The sequence below is a fragment of the Mobula birostris genome, chromosome 20, assembly GCF_030028105.1.
Source record: "Mobula birostris isolate sMobBir1 chromosome 20, sMobBir1.hap1, whole genome shotgun sequence".
In the NCBI taxonomy this organism is placed as follows: Eukaryota; Metazoa; Chordata; class Chondrichthyes; order Myliobatiformes; family Myliobatidae; genus Mobula; species Mobula birostris.
The window spans coordinates 7845228-7863411 of record NC_092389.1 but is presented as its reverse complement, the minus strand read 5'-3'; positions in this window follow the sequence as shown (position 1 = coordinate 7863411).

The following is an 18184-nucleotide window of genomic DNA, read 5'->3' as shown; positions in this document are numbered from 1 at the left end:
TTACAGTATGTATGTATTTAAATGAAATAGAGAAAAACTAGAACACTAGCAATATTACTACAGTACTATAAAACTGTGTATTGGTTACAAATAGTTATTGATGGATGAATTCATCCAGTGTACACTGTTGTGTTCTTTTGATTGACTCTAAATGAACAAAATTAGCGCAGATACCTAGTGCAGATAATGGACTGCCTTCATTGCCTTCCCGCATGAAGTAGTGTCAAAAATCATTGCTTTTTAATTCGGCGTCGGTCGGCCCAAATGAATAACATAACACAAGCATACACAGCTGACACTACTTAAAACTGCCCGCTGTAAGCACGGTTTAGTGTCGTAATGGCCACACAAGTACTGATGACTGACGCTATTTAGAAACGTCCTCCAAAATCTTCATTTTTATTGTAATGTTCAAGATGATTGTTGATGCCTTCAAATTCTTCATAGTTCCTAACTTCTTGAAGTAGTAAAATCGTTTCATTTTCACTCCTGGCCATTTCTCGCATCTCCAAGGCTGAATGCTTGAAACCATAGTGAGCAAAACGGTTTTGAATTGTATTACTGCTTATTTATTGCTAACTATCCGTGACAAAAATCATTGCTCTTTGACCACAAGCGCATGCAACTGATGCTATTTAAAAACTGTTTGGTCTAAGCATGGTGTAGTGTCTAACAGCCACACAAGTGCACGAGACGGACGCAAGTTAAACTGTTTGACTACATTCTGTCCCAATTAATTGGCATAGTGTCTCAAATAAGCAAATAAAATCTTGGCTATTTTCTGGACTAGGTTTTGTTCTTTAGGCTCAATTAACTGGAATGCACTGTATTAACATCTTCATTCAATTGAGGACACAACAATACATTCAGAGCTTTGCTTTTACAGGGTCAGAAACTCAGGTTCCTATGGCTGAGGTTTAAGCACATAATCTAACCTGAAATTCTCTGAGAGCATCCAGAATCATGGAATAGATGGTACACTGATGGCCTGTCTTCTCTTTAAGGTGGATGCAGCAGATCTCCAGGATCAGAGAAGTTCCCTCCCTACTGTCCTGGCTGATATTTATCTTTAACCAATATCAGCAAAATAATTACCTGAGTATTTAATCAGGAACTCATTAAGCACAAAATGGAACATGGCAAGTTCACACACACATTTCTACAACTTGGCTACATTGTAGAAAACATAATTAGTTGCAAAATACTTTCTGGAAAAATATGGCTATCAGAGTTACTATATGAATGCAAGGCTTTACAGTTTTTTTTCTTTCAATTCAGTTGATTCTTAAAATAAAACAAATTGAAAACATCTGCAATCTCAAGCTTCAAAATGGAAAAATTGTACTTCTAGGTAAAGAACCTGGCAAATCTTTCTCACAAAGCACCGAGACGGGGCTAGATAGCAAGAGGGTGCAAAACCCCAATATCAAATTGATAACTTCTTTAATGATCTCACAACCAGTGCAGAATGAACACTGTTGAGGGAAACACTGCAGTCATTTTGTGCCTAGCAAGCTCCTACTAGTAACTTACTGGGTGATTTACTTTTCTAATATTGATTGATTAATAAGCATTGGCCAGGATACCAGGAGTAATTCATCTTCTTTCCCTTTTAAAAATTGCTTTGGGATAGTTTATTTCCACCCAAGAGACGAAATGGGCTTAAATTTAATATCGCAAAGACAACACAGTTGGTGCAGTGCTCTCTCTGCATCAGCCTAGAGGAAAATCCCTGGCATCAAGTAATATAGGGCCCCAGTCAACAGTCAGTCATAACTGAAGTAACATTGGTGGTCATCTGCACAGGCAGTGGCTGAAGGCAAATTCAAAGTTGCTCCATTGGTAATGTTATCCAGAGAATTAAACAAGTAAGGTTCAGCAAAATCAAATCTGAAAACTGAGGAACATTGGAATGCCTTGAGGTTGTAAAAACTGCAGAATGAATATCAAGATCTTATTATTACGTAAAATGGACTTTCATTTTTAAGATGGCCGAGTAAGCAAACCCCTCCAACTCCCGTTTCACACATGAATTTCTCCATATTTGGTTGATGTGGATTGAAAGCAGATCACATCCTCTCCACATGTTGAAAGATCCAAACAAAATACAAAGGGGTAAGATACACTTTCTCCTGGGCATATTTTTCCTACTCCTGCTCCTAACCACCAGAAGGGAGCTATTGAAAGGAGGTCCCTCATTTCCCTAGAGGTTCTTAATGATGCAGTCTTTCTTTCTGGATTCCACCCACCCTGAGATGAGGATGCTATTCATTTGCTGGAGAGAAGTCCACTTCTCTAGTCCTCATAGTGTGATACTGGAACTGTTGATCTGAGCTGCGGTTTCCCATTGTGCTCATCATCCCACTGACAGTGAATGGCGGGTCAAACTCCAGCTGGATTGAGTTCAGTTCTCTGTAAAAAAAATACAGTAGTTAATGTATTTCTATTTCTTCTCCTCACTCACATCCCCTCTGCCTCCATACCCACCCTCCTGCTTCCCTTTTTTGTACTGCAATTTGGTTGCACAGAAACCAAGTCCTTTGTCCAAGTCCAGTCTACAAGTGGGAAGTGGTGAAGCTGTTAAAGTAACACACACAATATTTTATTTTATTTTATTTAGTGACACAGCGTGGAACAGGCCTTTCTGGCCAAATGAGCCACGTTGCCCAGCAACCCATCCATTTAACACTAACCTATCACAGGGCAATTTAGAATGGCCAATTAACCTACGTCTTTGGACTGTGGCATACCCAGAGGAAACCCAGTCATGGGGAGAACATACAAACTCCTTACAGATATTGCTGGAATTGAACTCTGAACTCTGGTGCCCCGAGCTATATTAGCGTCACGCGAACCGCTACGCTACCGGGAATCAAAATGCTGGAGGAACTGAGCAAGTTAGGCAACAACTATGTAGAGGAACTGAGCAAGTTAGGCAGCAAATATGTATGTTCCAAACCTGAAGGATCTCAGTCTGAAACATCGACTCTTTATTCCTCTCCACAGATGCTGCCTGACCTGCTGAGTTCCTCCAGCATTTTGTGTGTGTTACTCTGGATTTCCAGCATCTGCAGAACCTCTTGTGTTTAGAAGTGGTTTGTTGATATCCTGACCAACGCTGGAGTATCTGGAATCAAAGCTGCCTCCTTCCACTGTGACCAGATAATAAACTGGGATTCATTTTGTAATGCAGTACTTCCTAGCCTGTGGAACCCTGCACTAACTCTCTCAGTGATATCACCAATTATAGGCAACAGCTATTTGTCATCCTCCAGAAGTTATTTGGTGTGACAAACTCAAAGGCACAATTGTTAAACAAAAGGTAGCACCTTAGTGGAAGATTCTTGACCTGCAGCGTGAAACCAATCCATAATCACCTTGTTCTGCAGTTCCTGCACTCTGCTTGATTTTCAGCCAGTTTTACTTCGCAACAACTAAACATTGCTTTTACAGAGAAAGATCTAACAACACTTCAATGCCACACTCCATTGGATGGCATATACTTCATTTCCTCTGTTTTATTTGTACATCCAGTTATTGATAATAAAAAGGGTTTTCCAAAGACTTAGTGATTATTCAGTGTTGATGTGATTCATATTATCTTTCACTAATTCACTTTCCAGGATCTATGTGTCTGTCAATGGAAATGTCAGCATTTTATTACCCATGCTTAATTGCCCTTGAAAAGATGGCAGAAACCCAAGTTCTTGAAATGCTAAAGCCCTACTTGCGAGGAGCTGAATATAGACCACCTCCCTCCTCCCTACCTTCCTGTTCCAGCTTTTTCCCTGCTTCCTTTCCAGTCCTGATGAAGGGTCTCAGCCTGAAAGGTTGACTGTTTCTTCCCCTCCACAGATGCTGCCTGACCTGCTGAGCTCCCCCAGCATTTTGAATGTGTTGCTATAGACCATTCTGACTGGCTTTCAATAAACTTTAAATACTGAACTGAAGTGCAGGAGGCAACATTGGTTTTGAGTGTTGGCTGTTAATGCAAACAACATGTTTTGATGTAAGTTTTGGATAAATGGATCTGAATCTAAATCTGAGCTTCAAAACCAGGAAGTGAAACACTTGTAGAAAGTGTAGCAATTACCCCCATTCAGGTGAAAGAATTCGAATATCAGAAACATGGTTTTAAAAGCTAATTTAGCACAAGGGACAAAGAAATAGAAGGCTGCATTGATAACGTGGAAAGACTTGTCTGTTAATGGGATTTGGACACATTGGCAATATAAGCGTTTTGTGCTAAACTTACTGTTCCTGAGCAGATGTATCCAAGAAGCACTTTGATGGCTCCAGAATAACATCTTAGTTATACCAGTGACTTGACAATGAGATCTCTAATAACCAGACAGAAAAGGGAGAGTATCTGCTCTTTGCCAATTGTGCCAAGGGATCTTTTAATATCCTGATATAAGGACATTCTAACATTAGATGTGCACTGGGTGAAAAGATTCCTATATACCTTATTGTGTGAACTTTTTCTCCATACATCAGCTACAAAGCCACCCCTCCCATATTCCGACCCCTTCCCTCCCTTACCCCGGAAGCAACCCCCCATCCCCCACCCCCGGTACTTTCCAAAGTATACCCTTCTCCCTGTATCTCCCCCTATTTCTTCCTCCTGTACTTTCCACTCTGACCATACCAGTCACGGCCTCACGTTCTGTGACTCAAGTAATAAACTGACAGTAAAATGCATTCAGGGACACATAGTGATCTGTACCTCAGAATATTCTGACTAAATTTCAGTCTGGGTCCTGCGAAATACAGAAAGAGGAACAGGGTTAATAAAGCTCTGTGCACTGAACCAGCAAGCGGTCTGAGAGGCACACAGAATAAGCACACCGAAAGACGCATCCTCACAATCACCCAGCACACAGTGTCAACTACACACACTACATCCCATTGCACACATAGAATACTCTCCAAGTACCTTCACATATTGGGTGCCATATTATAGGAAGGACGTGATTGCTCTAGAGAGGGTGGATTTAGCAGGGATATCTAAAGAAGAATTGCTTCAGTTGGTGGTATATCTACCCTAGGAGGTGGTGGAAACAGGTACTCTCAACATGTAGAAAGCATCTAGACCAGCACTTGAATGGCTAAGGCATGCAAGATTCTGGGCCTAATGTTAGAGCATGGGCTTATTATAGATACTAATTATAGACAGGTGACTGAATGGCCTCTTTCTATCTATGTGCAGTAACTCTAAGATTTCGTGACTATGACACTGGCATACAATCTCACATAATCTACAACACTTATGTAGGTACATATTCACTAACATATTTTGACATGTACCTAACACCAAACATACTTCAGCACACTTTGATATACTCTACGTACATCCTCATTTCTGCACACACAACCACATGCATGCTATTGTTACATATACACACCTGAGCTCCCCCTCAGACACATACATGTACGTTCAGGGGCCACTTTATTAGATACACTTCCACATTAATGAAAATATCTAATCAGCCAATCATGTGTCAGCACCTCAATGCATCAAGCATGCAGACATGGTTAAGAGGTTCAGTTGTTGTTCAGACTAAACATCAGAATGGAGAAGAAATATTATTTAAAAGACTTTGACCGTGGAATGATTGGTGGTGTCAGACAGGGTGGCTTGAGTATCCCAGATACTGCTGAGCTCTTGGGATTTTCAGGCACAACCGTCTCTAGAGTTTACAGAGAACGGTGTGAGAAACAAGAAGACATCCAGTGAGTGGCAGTTCTGTGGGTGAAAACACCTTGATAATGAGAGCGGTCAGAGGAGAATGGCCAGTCTGGTTCAAGCTGACAGGAAGGTGACAGTAACTCAAATATATATAACCCAAGGAACGCCTAAAGCCAGGTGTGACCCTCCTTTCATCCACATGATTCAGCTTGCACCTTGGACAATGATACAAAGTACAAGACTGCCAATGTGGAAAACGCAAAACAACACAGAAAACGTAGGAAACACTCAGTAGATAAGGCAGCATCTATGGAGGGAGGGACAGAGTTAAAAGGCCAGGACATAGATCTCTCATCCATTGACTCTATTACCTGGGTCACAGATGCTGTTTATCCTGCTAAGTATCTCCAGCATTTCCTGTTTTTATTACAATGGAAGTTGAATCACATGGAAAATCATGCGTTTTGCCCTATTGAAGGTTACTAGCACAAGCCATTGTACTAGCCCAACAACATCAGCATGGGTTGAGGAATGAGCCACCCCACCTTCCAAAGGAAATCTACCATAAAGGGGAAGGGAACCGAGGGAGCTATATAGAAAACTGCAAAAATTCTGTTCGTGAACTGGGCCAGATCAGCCTCTCAGTTTCACTCCACAAGATAGTACTATTAAACCCATGATGATTTATTAAAGCATAACTTAACAATATAAATCACCAAGTTTAGATTCAGTACTTGGAGAAAAGGTTCATGGATAGAACTCGAAATTAGAGTTAATGATTAGCATTAGGGTTTATGCTCATTTTCAGTTTCAGATTAGTCAATAACCTCAATGATGTCTCTGAACCTAATTTCTATTGCTAAAATCTAACCCTGTCAATTAACTCTAAGCCATAATTGAGACATTATCAGTGACAGCAGGAAGAATTGATTGTGGGGGTCGGTAGTCCATTTACTTATAGAAACTAAGCTAGTCCATTTACGTTTAAAACAGCGTCCACGTCTGTAGTACAGGATGAAGAAGACAGCCAGTGAAACAATAACCAACAGCAGCAAGCAGATGCCAATGATGATCCCTCGAGTATTTACACTGCCATCTAGAAACAAGAAAGAGGCACAAATCAGAATCAGTAAATCTCAGCAGTACCTGTTGTTGTTGAGTGCCATTGAATTGTCACCTATGGATAGTGTAGTTGCCCATTGGGTGTTTGTGGCAAGATATGGAAGTAGATTGCCAGGCCTTTCTTCTGCGAAGATACTGCTGCTGCCAAAGTTGCAACCCAGCTGGATTCGAACACAGGACCATCCTCCCTCAAAATCCACTGCTGATGCCACTACACCACCAGATGGCTGCGCGCCAAATCTCTGACTGAAACTCTTAAGTTATAATCAAGAAGCAATCCATACCATTGCACACAAGCTTCCTCCATCTTACCCTATCACCCCCTTTTCTGTTCCCTTTTCCCTCACATGCTTATCTATCTCCCCCTTAAATGAATATAATGAATGAATTTGAACAGTGAACTTTGATCCATTTTATGTCAGGTTCCGAATTCTACTAAATTACAAAAACAATTCTCCAAGTTTCCTAATTTAATTTTATAGGGTTTGGTTTTAGGACGTCTTCACCAATTTGGATCCCCTTAGTTGCTGTGAATGTGTCTCTTCCACTGATGATCTTTGAAACTGCCATGGACAGGCCCAAGCCTGGCTGCGAAAGGTGGCGGTTTGGGCATAGGGCCAGCAACCCCAGAGCTACAGAAACACCAACAGAAGCTCTAAAGACCCCATTCCTGGAAGGAAAAGGATACACCAAGAAGATGGGCTGAACCTGGAGGCAATGTGAAAGACTGGCCCAAGACAGAGGTCTCTGCTGCATGCTGTTGCTGGCCTATGCCCCAGTGGGGGTAATGGGATTAAGTAAGATGATCGTTGAAGTGATTAGAAAAGCACCACTCAAACCTTGTTTTGGATCTATTCCTCGATCCAACCTCATCTTCAGTGGTTATTTTTATTGCCCTCTATCTTTTTGGGGAAGAATTTTTGCCTTCAGGACAGGTGATTGCTTTATTTTAGTCAAGAAATCTGATCAAATAGTGATTCAGTGCTGCACTGTTGAGTTGGAATCATAGAGTCATACAACATAGTGTCAGACCTTTAAGCCCATGATGTCTATCCTCACTTTTATGCCCATCTAAGGTGACTCCTTACCTATTTAAGTGCCTGTCTAAATGCCTCTTAAACACAGATATTGATCTGATTCCCCCTCTAATGGCAACACATTCCGGATATTATGTGTTGAAACCCTCAGCTCCTCTTTAAAACTTGTTCCAAACCTGCCACTAAAAGATTAAGCTGAGACCTTGTCTGCCGGGCCAGACTGCAAAGGTCAGGGTGTCGGGGCTGAAGGCAAGGGAAGGGCTGGTTCAGCTTGCTGCTCTGAGAGTTTACTCTTTCCTGCACTGAACTGAATCTCTGGCCTGCAACTAACAGGCTTCTGTGGACTCAGTTCTGCATGCTACTTGCTTACTTTTATTGTTAGCACGATTTGGTTTTTCCTGTCTGCCCACTGGGTGTTCAACAGTCTTCTTTTGTTTGAGTGGGTTCTATTGTGTTTCTTCGTTCTGTGGCAGCCTGAAGGCTGTGTAAAGTGTACATACTTTGATAAATGTACAAATGTTTGTACTTTGCCCTCTTAGTTGGATATAAGATTCTATGAACTATTTATGACCCAGGAAATGGAAGCAAAATCAGGCTGTTTGGCCCTTGATGCTTGCCGTGCCAGTCAATAAAATCTTTTACATCAGTATCACTTTACTTCATTGTATCCCACCTCTTTTGATTTGCTTAATATTCAAAATCTATTCATCTCTGTCTTGAGATCTTGAGATATAATATCTCGAGCCTCCACATCCTTCTTAGGGAAAGAAGATCCCTAACCCTACTTAATACGCTCTGTGTGATGAGGTTTGCTAAGACTTCATCTTGAAACTTGTGATGTTTAGTTGTAGACAGACCAGCCAGAAGAAACGTTATCTCCCCTCTACCCAGTGAGAATTTTGACATAATCTCTTCATTCTTCTAAACTCCAAAGAGTGTGGGCCTACTCTGCTCCTCACCTCCTCACCTCCTCACCTCAGGAGCCAACTTAATGAAACTTGTTACATTCCTTAGGTAGTGAGACAACACTTGTACCTAATATTCCATGAACACCAGAGATTCTGCAGATGCTGGAAATCTCGAGCAGCCCACACAAAATGCTGGAAGAACTATGCAAGTCAGACATGGAGAGGAATAAACAGTCAATGTTTCGGGCCGAGGCCTTTCATCAGGACTGGAGAAGAAGGGGAAGAAGCCAGAATAAGGTAGGGGAGGGGAAGGAGGGGCAGGTGATAGGTGAGACTAGATGAGGGAATGAAGTAAGAAACTGGGAGGTGAAAAGTGGAAGAGGTAAGGGATTGAAGAAGAAGGAATCTGGTAAGAGAAGACAGTGGACCATGGGAGAAAGAGAAGGAGGAGGGGAACCAGATGGAGCTGATGGGCAGGTGAGAAGAAGAGAAGAGGTTGAGGGGGTAACCAGAATGGGGAAATGGATAAAGAGAGAAGGATGGAGGGGAGAGAAATTACTGGAATTTGGAGAAATTGATATTCATGACATCAGGTTGGAGGCTACCCAGACAAAATATGAGGCGGTGCTCCTGCATCCTGTGTTTGGCCTTATCATTCCAGTAGAGGAGGCCATGGACAGACATGTTGGAACCGGAATGGGAATACTGCATCTGTTGCCTCACAAGAACCTTATGTGAGGCCTCTATTGGGCGGGGTCGACCATGGATTTTGCATCCTCACTATCTATGTAGATAATACGCAAGCCAGGGCAGTACAATATGGAGAGCAAAGCTGTTGTCCATGTAGCAGGCTTCCCCTCTCCACATAGCTGATGAATCCAAAGGAACAGCAGACACAAATACAATTTGGCATCAGCAGCGTTGTAAGAGTTGCCAGTCAACATTGAACTCAACTTAGGACTGCATTAGAGACTCCAGCTCTAGATTTCTCCTTGGGGTTTACTCCCAAAGCCTTCCCCCTGAGAGGGTATAGCATGTCACTGTTGTAACACGTGATTATTTGAGTTACTGTCACATTCCTTCAGTATGAACAAGTCTAGCCATTCTCCTCTGACCTCTCTCATTAACAAGATGTTTTTGCCCACAGAGAAACCACCCGCTGATTTTCGAACAAGAAAATCTGCAGATGCTGGAAATCCAAGCAGCACGCCCAAAATGCAAGCCAGGCAGCATCTATGGAAAAGATGGGCAAGCAAGGAGAAAAGGTGAGAAAGGGAAAAGGGTATGGGGAATGCTGAAGAAGAGGCCTGCCCATCATCTCCAGATGGTGCTCCTTCCCCCTTATCTTTCATGGCCTTCTGCCCTCTCCTATCAGGTTCCCCCTTCTCCCCCCTTCTCCAGCCCTGCATCTCTTCCAATAATCAACTTCCCAGCTCTTTACTTCACTCCCCCCCGCCCTTTCAGGTTTCACCTATCATCTCGTATTTCTCCCTCCCTTCCCCCCCCTTTTAAATCTACTCATCTTTTTTCCTCCAGTCCTGCTTAAGGGTCTCAGCCCGAAATGTTGACTGTACTTACTAGATTTTTCTTTTTTTTTGTTTTTTGCACATTCTCAGTAAACTTTAGAGACTGTTGTGCATGAAAATCCCAGGAGATCAGCAGTTTCTGAGATACTCAAACCACCCCATCTGGCAGCAACAAAGTCACTTAGTTAATATTTCTTCACCATCCTGATGTTTGGTCTGAGCAGCAACTGAACTTCTTCACTATATCTGCATGCTTTTATGCATTGAGTTGCTACCACATGGTTAGCAAATTAGATATTCGCATTACTGAGCAGGTGTACCTAATAAATTGGCCACTGAGTGTACATTCCACATTGCATCCCGTCTTCTTTGCCCTTGCCCATTTACAAAGCCTGCTGTATCCTACTGAGCCTCCCAGCATCCTTCCGCCCTCACCCACACTCCTTCACCACAGATACTACTCCGCCCCCCACCCCCACCATTCAGTCAATGTCATTAGAAGAATTAGAACATTTGATCATTTTACGGTTATTCAAAGAAGGCTTGGTACTAACTAGTTATAGCGACAGTAACAAATCAGACAGAGATAAAGTATCTTTGATCATTAAAATTGTGAAAGATATTATTTAAATGGAAGTTCTTGCTTTCTTTCTATTTTGTGTATTGCTTACATATTTAAGACTCAGATTTATCTGACAATGAATGGAATGTTGGCATATCTCTACTTACGGTTTCCTGTCCCTGTATGGTTTGCAGGTGAGATCTGCCTATGGACATGGAGGAAGATGTCATGTATAGGAATGACAGTAGTGAATTTCAGATCTGCAAGATAAGGAGAAGGAGACTATCGTGGGTTTTGATGGGAGCCTGGCTATGGCCAAGAGGGTTTGGAAATGGCAGGAGCTGCCATCTTGCTTGTGGTAAGGATCACATTCTCCAATCCACTGGTGCCAGCCTGGTTCACATTCAGATTTATTTATCACATGTACATCGAAACACACAATGAAGTGTGTCACAAACATGAGGAAATCTGCAATACCTTGTGTTTGTGAGGAAATCTGCAGATGCTGGATATTCAAACAACACACACAAAAAATGCTGGTGAACGCAGCAGGCCAGGCAGCATCTCTAGGAAAAGGTACAGTCGACGTTTTGGGCCGAGACCCTTCGTCAGGACTAACTGAAGGAAGAGTTAGTAAGAGATTTGAAAGTGGGAGGGGGAGGGGGAGATCTAAAATGATAGGAGAAGACAGGAGGGGGAGGGATGGAACCAAGAGCTGGACAGGTGATTGGCAAAAGGGATATGAGAGGATCATGGGACAGGAGGCCTGGGGAGAAAGAAAAAGGGCAGGGGGGAAGCCCAGAGGATGGGCAAGGGGTATAGTGAGAGGGACAGAGGGAGAAAAAGGAGAGAGAGAAAAAGAATGTGTGTATATAAATAAATAAATAACGGATGGGGTACGAGGGGGAGGTGGGGCATTAGCGGAAGTTAGAGAAGTCAATGTTCATGCCATCAGGTTGGAGGCTACCCAGATGGAATATAAGGTGTTGTTCCTCCAACCTGAGTATGGCTTCATCTTTACAGTAGAAGAGGCCGTGGATAGACATATAGACATATCAAGTGTGTCATTTGTGTTAACAACCAACACCTCCAAGGATTTGCTGGTGACAGCCTGCAATTGTTGCTACACATTCTGGCACCAACATAGCATGCCCACAATGCTTGGCAGAACAACATAGAACACAACAAAACAGAACAGAGCAAGCAACAAAGCATGAACAGTGAAACAAGCCTTGTTCCTCATCCCCACCCCCGCCCCATCACACACAATTCTCTTACACCAGGACAAGCCAACTTTGGCCTGCAGCTACCAGCAGACTTGTGGATTATCAGACACTGGGCCCCAACTTTCCCAGTAAACTCTGAGATTCGTAGACTTGGGTCTCTAGCCATCAGGCCTCAACTTCCAGACTTCCAATTGACCTTTGGGCTTCAATCTGGATCTCCGATTGTCCTCCAGGCTTCAATCTGGATCTCCAATCAGGCTTCGGCCTTCAATCTGGACTTCCGATTGACCTTCGGGCTTTAATCTTTGGTATCATCCAGGACTTGCAGATGATGATGAATGAAGCCCCTAAATGAGGACCCGAACTCCAGGCCTCAAACTTCAGTCTTGCCAATGGCAAGACCCTGAACATCCTCGCCAACATCATACCATGCACACACTGCCTGCCTTCAAATGTGGAATGGAGGCTTAGACTAAGACTTAGCCTCTGGCCTGTCTTCTAGTTCTCCCACGTCCTTGTCCCTCAACCCTAACCTGACCTAACTCCCACCTCTGTCCCTAAAACCATCCCTATGAACCTAAAAACAAAGCCTAACAACTAACTAATTCTGAGCCACGACCTCAATAGAGACCACAGCTCAGCACCAGCTTGAATCTTAATGATTAGCAGTCTTGCCTTTAAGCTAGAAGTCACGTCAAACCCTAAGAATTCTGAGCAGGAATTATGGAGGATGCTATGTTTCCTGCACTCCCATCATTCACATGTGTCCTATCAAAAGTTCAAAGTTTAAAGTAAATGTATGATCAAAGTACAGATATGTCACCTAAGATTTGTTTTCTTGCAGATATTCACAGTAAGTACAAGGAAAAACAATAGAATTAATAAGAAACCACACTCAGCAAAGACAAACACCTAACATGCAAAATACAACAAATTATGAAATACAAAAAAAAGAAGCAATAATAAAAATAAGTAAATAAATGAGTTGACGAGTCCTTGAAAGTGAGTCAGTTGGTTGTGGGAACAGTTCAGTGATGGGGTGAGTGAAGTTGAGCGAAATTATCCTCTTTGGTTCAAGTGCCTGATGGTTGAGGGGTAATAACTGTTCCTGAACCTGGGGCTGTGGGTCCTGAGGCTCCTGTACCTCCTTCTTGATGGTTGAGGGGTGATAACTGTTCCTGAACCTGGTGGTGAGGGTCCTGAGGCTCCTGTACCTCCTTCCTGAAGGCAGCAGTGAGAAGAGAGCATGGCCTGGATGGTGAGAGTCCTTAATGATGGATGCTGCTTTCCTGTGACAGTGCTCAGTGGTGGGAGATGGCAGTTAATGATCCCACAGAGCTATTACAGGCATCATAAGGGGAGCTCTGCACAATTCTATGACCATATTTATCTTGTAAACAAACTGCAGTGAAAGATTGTTATACTCTGATGTACTCTGCTCTTGGTGTGCGTTTGCTGTACACAAAAGCGACTGTGTGTTTCCTCCAGTTCAGCATTAGCTACACTGCTTCCTGATTCCTTAACAAGATAAGCAAGCAGCAATGCTTGTTCAGGGAGGATGTGCTCAGGCTGGCCTCTGAGATGAATGTAGCCAGGATTTATATCTCTACTGTGCACATACAAAATCTAACTTCTTTCCAACTGTGATAAGACTGCTGAACAGATCCTGACCCGGATCTGGGCCGTACCCTCCAAATATCCGGACCTGCCTCTCGGTTTTTTTGCACTACCTTACTTTCCATTTTTCTACTTTCTATTTATGATCTATAATTTAAATTTTTAATATTTACTAATTTTTACTATTTTTAATATTTAATATTTGTAATCCAGGGAGTGGGAAGCGCAGAATCAAATATCGCTGTGATGATTGTACGTTCTAGTATCAATTGTTTGGTGACAATAAGGTATAAAGTATAAAGTATAACGTCGAGATATGGACCAGACAGGAAGGATTGTACCTTCTATCTGGTGAGTGCTGTATCATACAGGCCTGATGTACAGACGTCTGTAATTGGTTTCAGTGAGACTTTTAACCCTTTGGGTCATTTCTCACCTGTACACCATTAATAATTGGAGTGACATTGACATATCAGATGAAAACTGTTTCTGACATTTTAATCAGAAGTTTAATATAAAGAGTGAATATATTTACAGAGTGGAGATGATCTCATCTTACAAAATCTCTCATGCAAATTCATACATATTTTACAGTTCCATTATCTCCCAGTACTACAAGGAAAATAAAAATAAAACCAGTTTAAACATGAGGAATGAACACAATATACCAGAACTGAATACAGGGTCTTACCCATTGCTTCCCTGTGAGAGTGCAGCCAATGCAGAACTTGCCGTGAGATTCAGAACACCCAGGAAACTCAACTGCCACTGAAACTGGTTTGTCCTGATTCCTGACAAGTCTAGCATATCAGTACCCAAAATAAACTGGGAGATCAGGTGAGTTGCACAGATGAGCTTGGAACAAACATCAGACTTCACTAATCTCAATTTTCCCCTCCTTTTTCATTCACACTCATTCGTTACGTGCCATGTCATATGACGTGGGCGATCATGGTCTATCCATGATCATGATTGTTCTCAGCAAATTTTTCTACAGAAGTGGTTTGCCATTGCCTTCTTCTGGGCAGTGTCTTTACGAGACAGATGACCCCAGCCATTATCAATACTCTTCAGAGATTGTCTGCCTGGCGTCAGTGGTCGCATCACCAGGACTTGTGATCTGCACCGGCTGCTCATACGACCATTCACCACCTGCTCCTATAGCTTCATGTGACCTTGACTGGGGAGGGGGGTGTGCTAATCAGGTGCTACGCCTTTTCCAATGGTGAGCTGCAGGCTAGCGGAGGGAAGGAGCGTCTTACATCTCCTTTGGTAGAGATGTATCTCCACCCCACCACCCATATTCATACATCAGCTCTCCTATTTTCCCTTCCTGCCCGAGAGCCATCTCACATTGCTTTTCCTTTTCCTCCTTTCTCCCCCTGCCCCAGCACCTCCATCAATTATCTTCCCACCATTTCTTTCTTCTCTCATTATTCTTCCATTTCTCCTCTTCACTGGAAGCTGAAGAGTTTGCAAGAGTTCTGTACAGGAAAACCTGCTTTACTGATCTTTAAGCACCTAGTGCAGAGTTGGGTGGGCTAGTCAGTGGGGTGCCTTGCTGGATTGATTCTGACCATTGCCATCGTGGCTATTCATAGACCCATGAAATGGGCCACTGACTACCTGCCAGTTTTATCTCTGGAGAGCAAGCACACAGTTCTGTAGAATGCTTGAGACCTTCCATGACCAGTAGTCACTGCATGAAAAGTGTGATTTAGTTCGTGTCCTACTGCTGGCTGAGTACACCTTAACCAAAGTAATTGCAGCCAGAAGTGTTTTGGATTTCAGATTCTTGAATATATAAGGAGATAGTTTGGGATCACCATCATTTCTGACTCTGAATTTACTGTAGGTGCTACTGGTAAGCTGGTACAATGTGGTTGAAGATGGCACTGGTGAAACCCAGCGATGACTTGCTGGTAGCAAACAAAACTACTAACTACTTTATTAGTAATACACATACAATGCTGTTGGATCTCAGCAACTGAGCTCCTCCAGCATTTTGTGTGCATCACTTTGATTTCCAGTATCTGCAGATTTTCTCGTTTGTGATTCAGCTACTTTATTCCTCACACTTTTTTTTCAGATATGATCGCCTGTAACTTCCCTTTCAGAGCTTTTGAACTGCTTATCTTACACTTATTCATCACACATATATGTACTTAACAGTGAAAGTTATTACAAACCATTAATATAATGAAAATATAATGTGTGCAGGGTAACAAAAGCAGCATCGGGAGAATACCTGAATCAGCTGTTCAATAGCAACAAGCAATGGCCTACATCTGTGGGCCATTTTGCTGTGTTTTGATTACATTATAATGTAAGGTTACATTATACTGTATTTGTATCTTACTTTCTTAAAAGTTTCATATAAACTATAAAAACAATCAGTATTGTTGGCTTGTTCTGGTGTTAGATTTTCATCAGCGACGATCTTGGCAAACTCATCAATGAATTTCTCTTCACCACACATAGAAGTTGCTGGTGAATGCAGCAGGCCAGGCAGCATCTCCAGGAAGAGGTACAGTCGACGTTTCGGGCCGAGACCCTTCATCAGGACTAACTGAATTTCTCTGTTGCTTTGTGATCAGCAAAAGCTTTATCTTTAAAATTTAAAAAAAAATTGTGCCTTTTCTTAAATTTCTGCAACCAGCCTGCTGAATATTCACAATTACCTTCAATTTTCAGTTTGTTGTGATAGATCTTTGTTTGTTTCATAATCAGCACACTGTTAAGCAGCATATGTTTACTCTGATGCTGATGAACCCACTCTTTCAATACACATCAAGATCTTCATTTTTCTCTTTATGTGGTGATGTTTTGTTTTTCCATTAACCTCTGTCCATTACATATGTGAGGTTACTTCTCAGAACCACCTGTGGTGTGCCAAGACCTGCGCATTGCTGGGAACCTTCCCAGTGCTTTGTGGAATTTTCCATTTGTGATGTCATGTCAGCGCTGAAAACATTTTCAGAATTTGGAGATCTTGGGATTTTGGATTCTCGGGTGAGAGGTACTCAACCTGTACTTGTTTTTGTGAAATTAACTTCTATTTTCAATGTAACAATGGAGGGGCAGAGTGGACTGATGTAAAATATTTAGAAACTGAGTAAAACAAAACAAAAAGTGGAGCATACTACCCAAATTTGATCATAAAATAAATCAGTGTAATCTTTGGCATCAGACTTGGACTTTGCATTTGGAGATAAAAAAACTCTCCACCTCTGGGGAAAGAGTGACTAATATGCACCCTTAACCATAATGATCCACAAAGCCAATCTTGGAATGGATATTGCCAATGCCCTGCCACCTCCTTTGTATTTCAGGGATTACGTGTATTAATGCTGACTAATGGGTGGCATGGTGGTGTAGTGGTTAGCGTTACGCTATTGCAGTGCCAGTGACCCAGGTTCAATTCCCACCACTGTCTGTAAGGAGTTTGTACATTCTCCCAGTGGGTTTCCTCAGGGTGCTCTGGTTTCCCCCCAGGTTAATTGGGCAATGGTGTGGTTGTGCGCTACGGGATCATTGGACCAGAAGGACCTGTTAGGGTGCTGTATTTCTAAATAAACAAATAATCCAGGCATGGAAAGCAACCTTGGATTGGCCCAGTGAACTGGAAAATACACCATCAACCACAAGTGGCATATTTCTCTTCATTCCTTCAGCTGCCGTGCAGCAAGGATGAAGCTCCCTTCATGATGGTGCACTCTCACTGAGAAGAAGGAGCCCTGAGAACAAGGTGACTCTCAACACGCAGCTCCAGGGTCTCTAGTTCTAGGCTAATTTCTGATGCTGTCCCTGTGCTCTTTCTTTGACTGGGCGTGTTTCCTCTGGTGACCGAGCTTCCTCCCACATCTCAAAGATGTCCTGTTTGGTTATTGTTAAATGGTCGCTGTAAATTGACCTTTGTATGCAGATTGCATTTATTTAGAGATAGAATGTGGTTACAGGCCCTTCAACTCAATAAGCCAATGCCACCCATTAACACCCTTTTGACCAGTTAACCTACTATCCTGTACGTCTTTGGAATGTGGGAGGAAACCGGAGCACCCGGAGGAAATCCATGTGGTCGTGGGTGAGTGGTAGAATCAGCAATAGTTGACAGGAAGGAAGGGAGAATGCATGGGGTTGTAAACAGGTGCCTGGTGAACAGCATAGTCAGTGGGCTGAAGGGCCTGTTTCTGTGTGAGATGACTAGAGGACTGATCACTGACATCAGGTCAAGAAAAAACAAGAAGTAAATGATTACAGAGGAACAGAAACTCTAAGAAGAAGGTCACAAGTTTAGATTTCCTCATTATTCTGCAGCTCAGAAGAATGACTTAATGATTCATCAAATATACACTGCCTCAGATTGAAAATAATAACAAAGGTAACAGATACCCAGGACTTAGTTACTGTCTAAGTCTGACTGAGGTGTTCAGGTCTATATGGATCAACTGCCTCCCAAGTGCTGGGATCCAATTAAGTTTTTATTCTTTAATAATT